The sequence below is a fragment of the Vanacampus margaritifer genome, chromosome 2, assembly GCF_051991255.1.
Source record: "Vanacampus margaritifer isolate UIUO_Vmar chromosome 2, RoL_Vmar_1.0, whole genome shotgun sequence".
Taxonomy (NCBI): domain Eukaryota; kingdom Metazoa; phylum Chordata; class Actinopteri; order Syngnathiformes; family Syngnathidae; genus Vanacampus; species Vanacampus margaritifer.
This window is the reverse complement of record NC_135433.1, coordinates 37,210,006-37,222,688: the sequence shown is the minus strand read 5'-3', so window position 1 is coordinate 37,222,688 and position 12,683 is coordinate 37,210,006. Positions and strand designations below refer to the sequence as shown.

At 41.7% G+C, this 12,683-nt stretch overlaps 1 protein-coding gene across 1 annotated transcript in view; it reads left to right on the top strand.

The window, feature by feature from the left end:
- Positions 1-12,683, top strand: part of skila (SKI-like proto-oncogene a) — a 60,371-nt gene that overhangs the window by 20,633 nt on the left and 27,055 nt on the right. The window lies entirely within an intron of this gene.

Here is a 12,683-nt window from a genome sequence, read left to right as displayed (position 1 = left end):
ACTCACTCTCTCACTCTCTTACTCTCTCTCTGTCTCTGATGCATTTTTTCCCCCCTCACATCTATTTTTTTTTCTCTCAACATGACCAATGCAGTATTATGTGACGTCAACCATTAACGTCATGGAAAAACATAACACATACATTGAACATTGTTGTAGCAGGAAGCAAACATAGCAGTATGTCTTTGTGGTAGAGATCATTTTCAATTCAACATTCAACAAAGAAAAAAAAAAGAAAAAAAAGAAATGTTCTATGTTCTTACTACCCCCCCCCCCCCCACACACACACACACACACACACGCATTAAATCAGTAAAATGTTTATCATACAACAATTGCCCTGGATTAGCTGGCAACCAGTTCAGGGTGTACCCCGCCTACTGCCCGAAGCCAGCTGGAAAAGGCTCCAGCATCCCCACGACCCTTGTGAGGAGTAAGCGGTTACGAAAATGGATGGATGAACAATTAGTTGCCGTGACAACTTCTTCTAATATTTCCAGGGTTGGGGAATCGAGGTACAGAAAGTAAAAAACCCTGCCACAGATTGGTTTTAGCCACAGGTGCTTCTACCCAATTGGCAGGTAAACGAGCTTGTCTCCACCTTGTGGCTAAAGCCAAACTGTTTAAGGGTTTTTAATTTCTTATACTTTCTTTTCAGTCTTTTCTTTTGGTGGTTGACAAATACTTTTGGTGCATTGCCGGCATCTTCTTTAGCATGCAGTATCTGCCAGAACGAGGATTTACTGTTTACATCACCTAAAGACGCAATATCCGACCAGGATTCTACCTTGGGCCATATTCATATATATATATATATAAAAAAAAAAAAATAATGTTTCCGTAGTTAAAAGCAAAAGCTTCAAGTCCAACCAGAACTCGTTCGCTGCCATCAACGCGACAAGGGAACGTGGATCTTGGGTCTGACTTCTACTCTATTGTTTTTTCTAGAATAAATGCCCCCCAAAAATGTGACCTGCACACCTGAGCGTCTTCTTCTTCTTCATGATGCATTTTTTGACTGGAGCGACATATCGTCTGAAAAATACGGTACACACTAGATGGGCTTGGGCAGCATCTCCATTTTGTGTCGTGAAAGCAGGACTGTGCTGGCTCGCCGTCTGCTTAGCAACGTCGCTCTCTCACTTTCTCTATCTCTCTTGCTGCTCTCCAGGCTCTCTCTTGTTCCATCCTCTCTGAGGTTTTTTATTTTATTTTATTTTGCTGCTATTCTCTGAGTTCACAAGTGTCCTCTGGCAGTGAGAGTCTCCAGACTCTTACGTCCACATTGGCCCAGATGACGAGTACAGTCATAGACAAGACAAGAGCCCACTGGCCTCATTCTCCTCGTCCTCTTTCATGAAGTGTGCCTGTCTTTCCACTGCGTCATCCTCCTCTTGTTTGATGGATGTTTACATACTGCTGTGTGATTATGTGTGTGCTTGTAATGCAGCGCACACAGGTGAGCCCCCGACAATGTGTCTACGGGGGAGACTCAGGGGAAGGAAAGTGGAGCAAACACGCTGAGCTGCAGACGATCATTTAATTTAATGTCATTCACTCGCTCAAAGGCTGGGATTAACTACCGTGCTGTAAATGTGCCAGTGTGCCGAAAAGAAAATATACAGTAGTAATGACTGAAGTGGTGATTATGGTATGAATAAAGTGGTCGTTTGATTTGTCTGACACGTCTTGTAATAAAAGTCATAATAATACTGGTTAGAACACTCATTATATTACAACTTTATTTCGGTGAAATGACAGCTTTTGTCAATATTATGACTGTACTTCCTGCACAACTTTTGTTTTTTAGTAAAATGAAGAAATTTTAAATCCAAATTTGACCATGTTGTTGATCGATCAATGCTAAGCATTAATAAATTGATGAGAGTTCTGAACTGGTTAATCTGCCAATGTTGTTGGATGTTGTTGTGGCCAAGTGGTTTGCTCAATTTTGACAGAATTTGCTTCAAGACGTGATTAATCCACATGTCAATTTCACAGCAAGGACATGATCAATTACAAAGGAAGTTCATAAAATTTGTTAAAATAAATAACATTTGGACACAAACAAATAGACGGACAGAAAAGATAGCATGACCTACTTGTCGGAATGCTTACCATTTAGTAATGCTATGATTAAAATTGTCAGCATGAGCATATTCTAAAAGAATTTGTGGTGTTGGTTGGAGGCACACGCAGGAATGACAAACATTACCGTCTGATGCATGCTGCGGTCTAGACGCTCATCCTAACTAGGGCATCTTGTCGGCATTATCATTATTTTTAATTATTGTTGTTAATGTGTTAATGGCATAATTCGTAGTCAAGGCCAAGTCAGATCATCCTGCAGCTGCAATGTGAGACATGACCTAACGCTTCCTGTTTGTCATTTTATAAGGAGATAAGTGAATGGCTGCTTTCATTCAGCGCCTTCCTTCTTCGCATTCTGTCTATAGGGCCAGTCAAATAAATATGACAAAAAGGGCTTCGAATTGCAAGAATAAGTTGTCCAAGTCTAAATTTTCATTACAACAGTCGTTTGTTATTTACGAGAAAACTTTAAGAGTAAAGAGTTATGATTTAAAGAGTGAATTTGTAGTATTACAAGAAAGGTTGTCACTTTTACAAGAATAATGTTGTAATAATACAGTACATGAAAAAAGTATTTTCCAAGAGAATTGAGAATTGAATCGGAATAGTCATCAGAATAACAAAAAAATGCAGCTTTACAAGAAAAATGTAACAAAGTTGTAATGTTACTAGCAAAAAAATCTGAATTGCATTAGAATAAAGTCGTAAAATTGCAAGAAAAAGGTTACAATTTCATTTAACAAATTTGTATTATTTCAAGTAAAAAGATCTGAATGTGAATATGAATTGTTGTTTGTCTGCATGTGCTTTGCGATTGGCTGGCGACCAGTTCAGGGTATACCCCGCCTGGTGCCCAGTCAGCTCAACTGGGATAGGCTCCACTCCAGCATGCCCACAACCCTAGTGAGGAGAAGCAGTTCAGAGAATGGATGGAAGGGAAGGAGGTGTAATTTCACAATAGTTGTAGAATTACAACAAAACGGCTTTTTTAAATGACAATAATGTCATACTAAAATATGCCAGAATAAAGTCATTATGCTGTAAAAAAAAGTTAATTAGGACAATTTTGTGATGCAGCAATTTAAAAAAATTACAAGCATTGTTGGAATGTTGAAAGGAAAAAAACAGGCCTCTTTTGTCGACGTCGTTCAACAATATAACCTACTTACACCCTCGCTTACTGGGTAACGTGTATGTGTTCAGCCTGCAAAGTGTATTCTCAGGCAGTTTGTCCATTCATGAGCTAACGTCATTACAACTCCGCATGCGTACGGCATCGACGTGAGCTCGCACCCGCTGCCAAAAAAAAGGGAGAACGGGAGATGAATAGAAAAATTGATCGAGACGCTCCTTTTTTTTATGTGACGGATCATAGGAAAATAAAAACCAAAGTGCTGCAGTAAAGCAAAGAGTAGCGAGACATTGCACACTGTTACGTTTATAACTACGGTACTTTAACCCGCACATTATGACAAGGTTGCACAAGGTTGGGTTGTAAAAATGTCTGGCAGGAGCTGTGTGTATGTATGGATTGTATTCTATCAATTATTTCAAAAGAAATACTAAATGTATAAAAACTGTGTTGCAACGATCCATCCATCCATCCATCCATCCATCCATCCATCCATCCATCCATCCATCCATCCATTTTCTTAACCGCTTGTCCTCACAAGAGTCGTTGGAGCCTATCCCAGCTGGCTTCGGGCAGTAGGCAGGGTACACCCTGAAGTGGTTGCCAGCCAATCGCAGGGCACACAGATACGAACATCCACCCTCACAATCACACCTATGGACAATTTGGAGTGTTCAATTAACCTGCCATGCATGTCTTTGGAATGTGGGAGGAAATTGGAGTACCCGGAGAAAACCCACGCAAGCACGGGGAGAACATGCAAACTCCACCCAGAAAGGCCGAAGCCCGGACTCGATCTCACGTCCTGGAAGCCGGACGTGCTAATCAGTCAGCCACCGCGCGTGGCAACGATTATAATTAAAAAACATTATACTTTTTTTTTTGTTAGATACAAAGGCTTTCTTCCCCAGGAATGTTTTTTTTTTATGCTGCACCAGAGCCATTTTCACTTGGCAACATCATTTGGTCGGCATGTCCATCATGAGCAGACCAACGTAAAAATCGCAAAAACTCTTGACGGAAAAGACGTAGGAAGTTGGACATTTTAATTTGAAGTGTCCATTTTCGGATCATTTCGACACAAACTAACATTTGGTAGTATGGTCTGGGATGTTTTGAAAATCCAGCCCCTGAAGCCATATTTACTTAGCGAAGTGTAATTTCATAGGCATGTCTATGATGAAAATACCCATGCTGAAAAGGAGAGAGGAGGTCTGCCATTTTATTTTCAATTGGCCATTTCAGGGTCATTTGCATTTACAAGTGGTAGTTGTCCACAATGTATTGAAAATCCAGCCCCCAAAGCCAGTTTCACTTGAAAACATTCAATTTATGTCGATCATAAATAGAGTCTACCATTTTGGTTTGAAGAGACCATTTTAGTGTTATTTATTTGATGGATATTTTCGTTTAGTAGGATCCCTCTTAATGGTTTCAAAATTCAGACACCAAAGCCAATTTCACTTAGCTACATGCAATGTGGTAGACATATGTCTGTCTTGAGGCTATGCACCAAAAAGTCTCAAGAAAGAAAAGTTTTAGTTCAAGGCTGCTGTTAGCTTTCATTTGTTTTTAGAATTTCCCTTCCCTGGTCTAGACAGCGCTCATGTGGCGCAGAAATATTCCAGCGGGCCTGAAGCCAAATCTAATCGGGCGGGAATGAAACACTCCTTATCTGTGTGTGTGTGCGCATGTATGGGATGTGGGGGCGAGGGCACAGACATCAGGTCGCATGACATCAGTCTCACCTGTCTGCTGTCTCCATTTGCTTCCTGTTTGTCCACCTGTTCGGACATTTCCCTCACGTGAAACACACACATTTATTTATTTTTTTGCTCCTTTCAACATTACTTCTTCTCAATTTGCAGGAAGTTTTAGGTTTTATTAGGTGATCTAGAATTCCCAATTGATGCGCTAATGAAGTCCCTTCAACATCTTATCCTTCCCGCCAAAAAAGTGTATTCCTTTAAATGCCTCACTTTATTACGAGCTCATGGGTTCTTATTGATTTGGTTGCTGAAACAAAGTGCCGCTCCCAGTCCATGAATAAATGGCTTATTGGATTAAGACCGTTTGTGTGTCTGTGCTTGTGTGTGTGTGTGGAGGGCATGGGAGGGGGGCAGGTGGGTTCATCATTTATAAAGCAGACAGATGGGAGGTTTATGTGTCAGATCGTCACTAGTGTTGGGAACGATAAACCAATACGACTGAGTATCCTATTTGCAAAGTAGAGAGACACGATCGTATCCGTAGCAGAATCCTTAATTGATACAAAATCCGCAAGGAATCCTTAGATTAGCAACATGACAAGGAGCCGCCACCTTGCGTGTATGAACCTAATAATGGATATTTTTTTGATGAAACTTGTCAGCTAATCCAAGAAGGGGTTCTATGAGTAGCAGACAAATTAAAAGATCGATTGTAACTGTGGACATCATCCGCACACCAATGTCAGAGTTGATGGAAAATTTGAAAAACTGTAGGTCCCCAAAAATGCGAAATGCTATAAAAAAAAAAAAGCAAAATTAGATATTAAATTACACATTAAATACAATATACATAAACAAAATATCCACTTTGTGTTTTCAGCACAGATGATAACCCTGTCGCATTGTGGTGGTTTTCTGCTTGATTTGTTTTAACAGTCGTCACCGGTTAGAAATACTACCTGCAGGACTTACACAGAACAGCGACCACCTGAACATGCATTGTCAGCACTGTAACGATTAACTGATGCAGTGTGTCGAAAACACTTTTCAAATAGTGGACGTGTATCCCAGGATGTGTCAACGCTGTTTGTATATCAGTTAAGGAAAAAAAAGAAGCTTCTACCGTGCCTGATGCTGTCGAGCAGCTAAGACAGGAAGTGTATATTTCGACAGCTTGGCGTCTGACACGGCCCAACAGACTGCGGCAGGATGTGGTGGAAGCAGACAGGGCGTGACCACGTCTCTGCGGGCGACTCTTCCAGCAAAAGCGCACCCAAATAAAGTCGACTTCCTCTTTCTGACAAAAAAAAAACTGAAAACGTCTGCTGCACTGACCTCCTCTTAAATGCCAAGCACATGAATGGGCTCTCAGGGGCAAGAGGGAGAGACACCATGGGTGACAGTGTTGTGAGTTTGACTGAGTAACATGAATTGTACTCAGTCAGGAAACTGAAAAAAAATCAGCCCGAAGCCACGGAGCAACATCAATATAATATGGTAGGTGCGCCTGTCATGAGCAGAGCCACAAAAAATCTGAAGAACACATACTTGAAATGCCAAAGGAAATACCTCTCAGTCATTTGATATCATGCGGGCATTTCAGAAGTTCTTTTTGGTAAAAATGTATGGTTATGTTTTTGGATATTGTTTTGGTGAAGTTTCATTACTTGCGCGTTCAATGCAACATTTCGGTGTCATGGGTCACTCAGCCAATGTTTAGTGTATTTCTTCTTGAAAGGCTCATTATTTGATATCAAGACAAAACCACATCGATGTTGAGGCGCTTTTACTACTGCGAAATTGTGAATATTGTGACATCCCTATACAGGAAGTCTGCGATTTTGATATGACCTTGCCATTCTATAGTCATTTCCAGGAAACCTTCAGAGGTAAACAACTAGAGATATACGGAGTGTGTGTGCGTGACGCCTCTGAGATGAAAGTTCAAAATGAAGGCCCGCTCTTTCTTTTTATTGTAACCGAGATAAGATATGAGCTCAATCATACCAGCAGGTTACTGTGGCATCCCCCCCACACATATACGCACTTACAACATAATATGTGCAAACCTGCTCCATACCTATCACGGCCATAAAAATCTGTATCTAAATAGCGACTTAATCATTGTTAAAATTCCAGCAGTACAATCCGTAGTTGTGACAATCGCCCAAACAAGTGGTGGATTCATTGTTGTCATGATTCGTTTATAATTGACCAACATAGCGCTGTCCTTTACACACATGCGCACACACTTAACTTCCTTTCCACTTGACTGCTCTTTATATGTCCGTTATGTATACAGAGTGTATATATACTGTATACATACATTATACATTCAGCAGGAAGACTGCATGGGTATTTATAACTGCCTGTGTATTGGGCCACGTGAGGGAGTAGGAGCTTGACCTCGGTACTTCCTGGCCTGTCTGTGTCAATCCGCATGTGTGTGTCATGTGAAAGTCGCACCGCTTGCCTGCATCGCACACAGCCGCTCGCTCCACTCGCAAATGAAATAAGCCAATAAACATTTTGACTGGCCGAGCCGTATCCCGCATTAGGTTCCGCGTAGCGCAATGTTATCAGTTTACCCTGAACTTGAAAGTCGCTCGCCAGACTCTGCGGTGGTGTATGTTGTTGTCGTCGTAGCTGTTGTAGTATTTAACAGCCGACACACCACACAAACATCTTTCTGCTCCAATAAAGTTGTCTGTTGCGGAAGCGTCACGTGTGCTAATGGTCTGGGGAATATGCCGAGGCTGCGGAAATGGGTCACTGTGAACGTTCACATGGCCGAGTCTGTCTAGGGCAGTATGTTTCATCGAGCTGCCGCCGCTGCTGCATAGTGTGTGTGTATGCATGTGTGTTCATGTGTGTGTGCGTGGCTGCAGCAGCAGGCAAGCAGACTGCTGGTGATTAGGAACAACGGGGCAGAGTTCAGCCGAGCGAGTGTGCGGAATGCTAATCCACATTGTCACAAGGCGAGGTTTGGCCTCACAAGGGGCTGGAGTGGAGACATACGTGTTTGTGTGTTTGTGTGTTTGTGTGCGCCGGGGGGTTGTGTGTCTCCGTGTGTGTGTGTGTGTGTTTTAGCAGCCTACATAAGAGAGGTGCTCCTTTATAGACGATTAGCACAACATGTTGTTTGTTAATAAAAACATGGTGGGGTGGGAGGCGGGGTCAGTGAGGGAGTGATGGGCAACGCAAGGTTCGAGCGAGACAGTTGCGTTGTGGTGTGCAAACACACTCATTAAGCCAGCACGAATCTACGGAAATAATGAGCAGAGCAGTGTGTGTGCGTGTGGGTGGTGGGCGTTAAGCCGTCAACTGTCAGATAAACTGTGCGCACATGTACATGAATATCGCTGCCGCATATATAGACATTCAAATATGTATAGTCTACTGCATGTCAACCATCACACTGACAATCACATTGGCAAACATTCGGATAATGTCTGCATTGACATACGCACGAGCTGGAAAAAAATGTTAATGTTGCAATGTATCGTCAGTCACGATCATGGTACCAAGGCGATACAGTATTTGATACTTTGTTTTTGTTTCAATAGGTTTCACACTAGGTTTTCCTTCTTTAGTTACATACACGTTGTGATGTGCCATAGCTAATTTCCTTCCCGTGGCAATAAACAATTTAAACTCAAATAACCCCCCATTTATCACAGGGGTTACAAATAGGGGTGCACCGATCACAATTTTTTGGCCTGGCTAGCCGATCTCGATGTTTGCCAATCATAATTTGTTTCCCCCCTCAAAATCAAGAGCTTACACTTTTAAGATTCTATTTTTTTTTAATTGGAAAAAAATAAGCAATACCTAGATCCCTAGTCTTTTTTCACATTTTAATATACAACTTGTGCAACAGGTTACACTGCAGAACTATTTTGAGATTTTACAACAAAAAGTTTTCGGCAGTATCGGTAAAGTGTCCTTCCTGAGTATTATTTCCTTGTAATAATAATAATAATAATAATAATAATTATATTAATATTGCATCGCATTTATATAGCGCTTTTCCAGACACTCAAAGACGCTTTACAATGGAGTGGATACATTATTCGTGCACCCACACATTCACAGTGCAAAACGGATACATGTCTAAATGCAGCAACTCCAGTTACTTATGCATTAATTAATGGAAGGTTTTTCTTGATGAACAAAAGCATCGCTGCGTTTTCACCAGACAAACGACTTCTTTTTTCATCTTCTACATGACCTGCTGAGCTATACAGGCGCTCGCTTTCAATGCTTGTGCACGGGGCAGAAAGATAGGCTCGGGCAAGTTCAGGGAAACGACTTCCATTGAGCTTCCAGAAGGCCATTGGATCCTGGCTTCTGTCAATAGGAACCTCAGAAAGGTAGTTCTGTACCTGCATGGCGGAATGGCTGGCTAATTGTTGCTCCTTTTCAATGTTCTCCTTCAGGATTTCATTGTGTACTGAAAGTAGTAGCTGCAGGTACTTCTATGTCAGGAGGTTCCGGTTGGGTGGATGTTTCAGCAGCGGGTCTCTCATCTACGGGTCTGCATCTGGTCTCTGCAAGTTTAGCAAAAAGGAGCTCTCTCACTTCATCCTTCACTTCTGCTGAGAAGTGCCGATTCTTATACCTTATTTTGTATAAACAAAGAAAGATGGACCAATCATTGGGCTTTGTATACAGTATTCCTTTTTATCACACGCATGTAAATAGTAAAATACAGTTCAGAAAAACAATTTCCTTTTTAAAATTGTTTTGTAAGTGTAATAAGTATCTTAACAGTAATTATTATGGCAAAAAAAAATATACGTTCATAGTTAGTTACTTGCCTTGGATCAAGAATAGTGGCTAGGCTGTCACTGTACAGGGGCTAGTGCTCAATGTTGCTGAATGTTCTCACAACAGCCTCCAGAAGTGTTGTTTTGGCTGTAGCCACACCACGGTGTGTGTCTGCTCGTCTCGCCAAAAGCCGTTTGAGTGTAGCGACGGGTGGGATGGCATCTGCTGCTGTAGCTCTCGATGAGCTGATCTCCTTTGTAAGTTCTTCAAATGGCGTGGATGGTCAGCACATTTTCCATTAGCTCCCACTGGTGTGCAGTGAGTGTAGCTGGTAACACGTACTCGGCTAGCATCAGCGACTGTAACATGTAATCCGTGCTATTCCATCTAGTGGTAACGTCTTGCTGTAGACGCATCCTGGGCTGACCTAACTGCGTCTGTATGTCGTAGAGTCGGTAATAGGCAAGCGATGAGTGTTTAAAATGTCTGATGAGTTTCCTTCCCGTTGCCACAATATCCGCGATGTTGCGCGCAACAACTTTTCTGTGGAAAGAATATCAGGGCTATGAAAACAGGAGTTCAGAATATTAAAAATGGTAATAAATAATTTGTCACATAAATGAACGTCAAACGCCAATCACGGCTGCCGCAAAGTAATGGCCTTTGTCAATTACTGGTCAATCATACATATTACAGCTTTTGAATGAAGAAAATGTTTTTAATCAGTTGTACCATAAAGCAGTACCCTTTGAGCCATTCAATAGCCAGCTTTCACCTTCAAACAGTTCTTGGAAGCCGGGCCCCAGTGTCCTTCGCATACATGTCATGTGACGGGTCCTCATAAAGACCGCATGCACACACACATAAACACACAGAGGTGTGCACTTTAATGAGCTGTCTCATCAGCACAACGTGAGCTGTCATGAGGGTCAAGCAGAGAAACGACTGCTGGGCAACCCGTCGTTAACATCCACGCTGATTTCTTCTCTTGTTTTTGTTGCCTCCCGTTGCACACATACACACACCGACCTGCTTCTACAACGCACCACTGCAGTGGCTTTACCGTCGCTTTCCGCCAGTCTCTGGGTCGGAGTTTCTCCCGCTCGCCCCCTCCCATCCTCTCTACTTCTGCAGTAGGGAAGAAAAACAAAATCCAGCCAATCAGGAGCCAACATAAACAGTCGAGCCCCCTCGCTCTGCACATACACACAGTGTCGGATCACACGTGCACACGCACACGGGCACACACACCTGGCTGTGCATATGCCTCCAGGCTGTTACATGTGCAAACACACGCTCATTCATGTGCGTCTTTGTAAATACCCCACTGTCCCTGACAACACACACATTACCAAGACATGGTTGTATTCCTTTGTTGACAGTCCTGACAGATTATTCTTTTTATTTATTAGCACGACACCAATCAACACAGAATTCTATGGACATATCTGTCATAACTGCACGACGTGACCGACCCCGACTGGAAAGGACGACCCAGAGAAAAAAAATGACAGTTTGTGACTCACACCTTCATACTGAGCAATTGAGCCCTGCCCATCTACCGCTGTACTATGAGAAACTGTGATTCTGTATCGGGTCTTGAGGCTCCACATGCCGTATATTGCACTTTATTGGTTTTCTATGAACCACAAAAACATGGTTACATAGGTCACAATTAATCATGATACGAATCTATAAGTCGATTATTGCGATTTTTTTTTTTTTTTTCAAAATTTGGAAAATATTAATCAGTAGTGATAGACAAATGATGCTTCATGAAACATTTGTGATACTGTTTGACTCCTCTAGATGGCACTCTTGATTTAAATGGGCCAGTTAGCTAGATACCTAAACAGCTAACCAGACAGACAGACAGATGAAGCTTTATGAAGCACCTGTGATCTTTTTTTACTCCTCTAGATGGCACTCTTATTTAAAGGTGATAGCTAGCTAGCTAAACAGCTAACCAGACAGACAAACAGACAGACGGACAAATGAAGCTTCATGTAGCACCTGTGATATTTTTTGACTCCTCTAGATAAGCTAACCTCAAGTAAGATGTTTAAAATCGATTTGCCGCATATTGAATTGATACGAGAATTGTGCACGGTAATATCGCGATATATTGCCAAAATGATTTTTTTCAACACCTCTAGACTGCACACTTAATTTTCTCATCTACAGGTACAGTGTATGGTACTGTATTTTCATGGCTTGACAGCAGCCGGCTGTAGTTTTTCTTTTTTGTTGTTGCTTCCCCTGCCCCTGCTAATGTGGGTAATACACGTTGTCGAAGATCTTCTTGAGGATCCTCCATGAAGAAAGGCGACACGAAACTGGATAAAAGTCACAGGGCAGGGACCCATGTCTAAAATTTAACAGGAAATCAGCTATTTTGGTTTTGCATGGCATTTTACGCAAATTGTGAGGTATGTTTTGTATTTAGTGCTAATAATAACCAAAAGTGAAAAAATACTTTGAGGAGCAATTGAGAATGAGCAATCCCTTTGCTGATACCATAATTTGCCAAACAAAGACGGATTATCCATTAGCTCGCATGTTAGGTGGCTGCTACCTACTTGTCAAACTCATTTAGTGGCACGCTGAGCTATTAGCGACAATGGCTGGGTTGTTTATTAATATTCACTGTGTGTTTGCGTGTATATCCTCTCATTGAAACTTGTGCATATACAGAACGAAAACATCTTTACATTAGCTGCCTATTGTGACTGATGTGTGATTTTGATGCCAAGACTCATGCATAAAGGAGAAAGCCGCTTTTGAATAGCTGTCAGCTGTAGTGACTGACACATATCAAGACATCAAAACTGTGCCATTCAATGTAATGAGTTTCACCACGTAAATATTGTGCAGCTATGCTGATTAGTATTCCATGTTCTCTCTCCATTACCTGACTGTCAGGCCTGTATAAAGAGTAATTTTATTTCATTTTAGTTGTATTATAGGTTGGAGAGTTGAGC